Consider the following 5,301-nt stretch of genomic DNA (forward strand, 5'->3'; position numbering starts at 1 on the left):
ATCAATTAAAAGCTCAGTACACAATACACAGTCAACAGTTCAGTCTACACTATAAACTGATTAAATATGTCAAAGTCTCACTAGCATATTTAAAGTTCAGTGATCAGTTTAGTGAAGTTAATCAACACAAAAAAAGAAAAGGCGTGTTAACCCGCCGGAGCACCAGCAAATTCCAACATCATCCAATCCAGCGCAGAATTGACTGTTCAAACGAAAGGGGAAATCTATCTAGCGGTAATCACTAACAAATTATAATAAGACTTTGATAACATTATGTATCCGAAATTTGGTGCTTAGAATATACTTTTGTTTATTTCTATTCGAATTAAAATATCAAATCATTTTTAAAGAGTTTACCCAACTTCAATTTCTACGTTCCAATTCCAAGATCAAAGCCATAGAATTTAAGAAATCCTCAATTACCCGAACCGAAGCCGGTGAATGCAGCTAGATTCAAAACTGCGTTGTATCTCACTTCTAATCTTTCAAATTAAACTTCGATTAAACTATCAAATAATACGTCCAAATTAGGACGTAACAAGAGCTACGTGCAATAATTAGTGAACAAAATAGTTTAAAATAAGTAGCCGCAGATAATGCCAGACTGCGGACTCCACTGTTACGTTTAGGTTCTATCAGGCAGGAACGGTCAACATAGGAGGCTAGCGTCACCATATCGCTCAATCGAAGAACGATTAATACATGGAGATAACGTAGGCAGCTTTTGTGATGCGTATCTAGTGCTTCAGAATTTATTCGATAGAAGGTAGTAGAGGCCGGCTCTAATTCGCCGTTTTTAATTTACCGCACCTAGCTCGGTGACTCAGGGATGAGGAAACCTCACAGCTAGGTGGTGGGAGGACATCGAAGTGCTAATCTCTTATCATACTTGCGGTTTTATTTTTCCAGGTTTTATTTATCCGCGGAGACTATTTTACTGAATTGTACTTGGCGATTGTTTCCCCCGAACAACCACACTCTTTTCATTGCCTTCTAATAATGTGGAGAGATCGTCATATTTCATCATCTTTTCTAATTCACGGATGGTATGTGTGTGTGTGTGTGTGTATATATATATGTGAGAGAGAGAGAGAGAGTCCCTCTTTTTCTATTTAACAGTTTTTCTCGAGATAGAGAAGAGTGGTAGGGATGTAGATTTATTATAAATTGCTCTTCACACGCTCAACACGAATAACATTGTGCTACAAATATAAACCGTGATCGTGCTAAGTACTCAGTGCATTTTTTGTTTTCGTAGCGAGTTCACTCTATTCGGCATTTTAACGACTGTGAATTTTTACCTTACTCTATTCAACGGTACGTAAAAAATAAAAATTATTTCTTAATTTTTTAGCAGTTCATTTATTATTTTCTTTAGATGTCTCACATCACTCATATAATGGATGTGGACGGATTTTATGTCGCGGGCAAATTTTTATGCAAGGAATTGGCTATAATAAGAGTTCGCGGTGGTTCCTCTGTGTTGGCAGAATTTCGTTTGGACAAAACAATGAATGATTTATCTGAGGTAGATAGAAGGATCGTATCGCAGGCTACCAATTCTATACATGGGATTCCTTTTACTAATTTTGGTTTCGAAAGATACAAACAGGGTGATGAAGGGGAAGTCATTAAAAATTTTGTTCGTAATTATAAGAATCCTGTTATAGCGTATAAAGGTGAGAGTTTGAAAGCAGATATCTTACGAAAGATGGGAATACGCTACGTGGATTTAGGAACCTTGGGTTGTCCAAAATACGACAAGCTAATTAAAAATCCTATGTATGAAACTTACGAGCCATGTCGTCTTCACATTTCGTCATCATCAAAAGGACATTGTGCCTTGAACGAAGTGAGGACATTTAGAACATGGTTGGATAATTATAAAAGAATGTAACGTATCGAATAGAATATTTCTCAGTGATTGGTTATTTACTAACTTTATAATTCTTCTTTTTAGATGCTAGATGATTGAAAATTTAATGAGAAATTCCAGAACTGGCATCTTCCATAGGTAATTTCGAGAGAGATGCACCACATTTTATTTTCTGCTTATAAAAATTTATTAAAAAGAATTGAAAATGTAGACAGGCATAGTTGAATTCTTTATTTAAATCTGTTTAATAAAATATAACGTTATATATGAGTAAAACTTTTATATTAATATATTAGTTAAAAGAAGGTCGAAGAAGTGCATCTTTCCCTAGGGCCTGGTGAGATGCACTCCTAATTGGGGATAGACGCACTTTATTTATAGCCTCTTCTCCGTACTTCTATTCTTCCTTCTTCTCTACCACACATGTTACATAATGTAGTATACACTGTACATGTTCCATGGAGCGTGCACGAATACGGAAAATTCAATTCAGTACCAGCCATAGTTATTTGCGAATATCTCGAAAACTAAAAGAGATCTCATCATATATGAACAGGAAAAAGTTGTTCAAAATCTCGAAATCTATAACAAATTTAAATTTTATCAAAATCGCAGAGGAGTACCTCTTTCTAAATAATTACCAATAGTAATTAATTAAAGTGTATGATGTTAACAATTAGTGTGTCAAACAACAAGTCTCATTTTTAATTTGTCGCTTTGTAATTAATTGAGAAAGGGATGCTCCTGACGAAAACGACTGCTAGTATACTTGCATAAATTACTGGTGCGTCTATCCCTAAATTGAGGGAGAGACGCACCTATACAAAAGAAAGAACCAGTACAAAATTTTGTCATAACACGATGAAAAATCGTATAGGAGAAACCATTGTCTCTATTTAAGTCGATACTGATTAGGCATGTGCGGGCCGCCCGATAGTCGGGATCGGGTCGGGTCGCAGAAAGTCGGGCGGACTCGAGATTTTCGGGCGGCCCGAGCGCTTCGGGCTACCCGAGAGTTTCGGGCTGCCTGAGAGTGACGCGACTTCGTCGGGTGGGTTCGGAAAGAATCGGACTAGATCAGGCGAGCGAATCTCGGATCGCGATAACTCGCTGGCCCGAACTTTTCCGATTCTTTCCGAACCCACCCGACGAAGTCGAGTCACTCTCGGGCAGCCCGAAACGCTCGGGCCGGGGCCGTCCGGTGTGTCATGAAGTATCGCGCGAGTATTTTTACTTTTAGACTGTATCCCTTTTGATTATCTTCTAATGATGTGGAGAGATTGTTATATCTTATCATCTTTTCTAATCCACGGATGTGTGTGTGTGTGAGTCTTTTTCCAATTAAAGGTATTTCTCGAGATAGAGAAGAGTACCGAGTGGTAGGGATGTAGGTTTATTATAAATTGCTCTTCACGCTCAACATGAAATTATGTGGTGAATGTACTAAATACTGAGTGTATCGTTTTCGTAGCGAAGTCACTCTATTCGGCATTTCGACGACTGTGAATTTTTACTTCACTCTATTCAACGGTAAGTCAAAAATAAAAATTATTTCTTCATTTTTTAGCAATTTTTTTATTATTTCATTTAGATGGTTCACATCACTCATATAATGGACGTGGACGGATTTGTTTTTAAGGACAAAGTTTTATACAAGGAATTAGCTATAATAAAGGTTCGCGATGGTTCCTCTGTGTTGGCAGAATTTCGTTTGGACATAACAATGAATGATTTATCTGAGGCTGATAAAAGGACCGCATTGCGCGCTACCAATTTGATACATGGGATTCCTTTTACAGATTTTGGTTTTGAAAGATACAAACAGTCTGACATATTTATAGTGATTAAAACTTCTGTTCGCGATTGTGAAGATCCTGTTATAGCGTATAAAGGTGGGAATTTGGAAGCAGATATCCTACGAAGGATGGGAATACGCAATATGGATTTAGAAACCTTGGGTTGTCCAAAATATGACGAGCTAAGACATGCAACTGACATGCCATGTCGACTTCACACTTCGTCATCATTAAAAGGACATTGTGCCTTGAACGAAGTGAAGGCATACAATACAAAAATTATATAAGAAAACCGCGGTAAAAAAGTAACGTATTAAATAGAATATTTCTCAGTGACTGATTGTTTACTAATTTTTTAATTCTTCTTTTCAGATTTTAAATGTTTGAAAATGTAATGAGAAATTCCAGAACTGGTATCTTCCATACATCAAGCCTGAGAAACTAACATGGGGTTTTATTATTTGTAGGAAAATGACTTTGTAGAATATTTCGAATGTGGCGAGGAGTTACATCAATGTGCCGAGGGTCGTCATCTTATGACGGAGCATTGTTCCTGGTCAATGAATTGTAGATTCGCTTGTGGAATCAAGTGCAACAACGCACAATGTCGCAAGCCAGGGAGAAAAGTCGAAAAGTCCTTCATATTGATTCAAAACTATGTTCATATAAGAAACAGAAAATTCGAATTCTGCAAGCGAACATTAGGAAGAGCTCTTTCGCCAGGCGAATAAATAAAATTCAACGTGTAAGATTCATTTGCTTTATTCCTGTTACGAAAAATGTTCAAAAATATTCCCTCGAGCTGCTATACATTCATTTAACCGTGAAGTTACAGAACGCACTGCTGTGTAATTCATTTCTGAGGGAATCGACGCACAAGCCCTGACGATTCTTTCTTTCGTGTCGTCTACAGTGGTTGGTGGTTCATGATAATCATCGTCTTTCAGTTTTCCCCATAGATAGAAATCAAGGGGTGTAAGATCTGGTGAGCGAGCTGGCCATAATACGGGTCCGTTACGTCCAATCCAACGATTTGGAAACTTGTTATTCAAGAATTGTGTTACGACACGGGAAGAATGGGCTGGACATCCGTCATGTTGATACCACATATCTTCACGAATGTCCAAGGGTGTATTTTCCAGGAGAATTGGTATTTTTCTGCATTTAATGTTTCGGTGGTAAAGTGAGGCCCAATTATTTGGTTGTTTAGTTCCGTTTCCGGTCGTATGAGAGGTGGTTGTGTGCGAATAGCTGAGCGAATCTTTTGTGTGAAAGAGTGGAGGGCTAAGGGAGAGGGAGTGAGAGAAAGAGCTGTAGGGAAGTGAAGTGTGCGGCAGGATAGAAGGTTAGGATCGTGTAGCAGTAGACAGGCAGGCGCGGGAAAAAGAGTAGAAGAGAAAGTGGCGCTAACTAGAGGGAAAGTGACAGACTAGAAGAAAGATAGAGCAGCGAGCGGGAATTTCGAAAAAGAGTAACAGGGAAGGTAGTTAGAAAGAAATACAGATAAAAATGAGTGAGAGGGGGGATAATGATAAGGGGATTGGGAGGAAAGAGGGGAAAGAAGAAAAAGGGAATTAGGGAAGGTTAAGAAGGATAGTAATTTAGAAAAATGGTTTAGTACAGAAAGTT

At 38.1% G+C, this 5,301-nt stretch overlaps 1 long non-coding RNA gene across 2 annotated transcripts; it reads left to right on the plus strand.

Annotated features, from left to right (window-relative positions):
• The first annotated feature begins 3,056 nt into the window (after positions 1–3,056).
• On the plus strand, positions 3,057–4,948 carry LOC143217928 (uncharacterized). Of its 2 annotated transcripts, XR_013010939.1 has the most exons (6): positions 3,057–3,263; positions 3,348–3,406; positions 3,468–3,551; positions 3,676–3,969; positions 4,045–4,417; positions 4,502–4,948. It is a non-coding gene; the product is annotated as an uncharacterized LOC143217928 (long non-coding RNA). The 2 variants fall into 2 exon arrangements; XR_013010937.1 differs by having other exon boundaries at positions 3,676–4,417.
• Positions 4,949–5,301: the final 353 nt, after the last annotated feature.

The sequence above is a fragment of the Lasioglossum baleicum genome, chromosome 2 (assembly GCF_051020765.1).
Source record: "Lasioglossum baleicum chromosome 2, iyLasBale1, whole genome shotgun sequence".
Taxonomy (NCBI): domain Eukaryota; kingdom Metazoa; phylum Arthropoda; class Insecta; order Hymenoptera; family Halictidae; genus Lasioglossum; species Lasioglossum baleicum.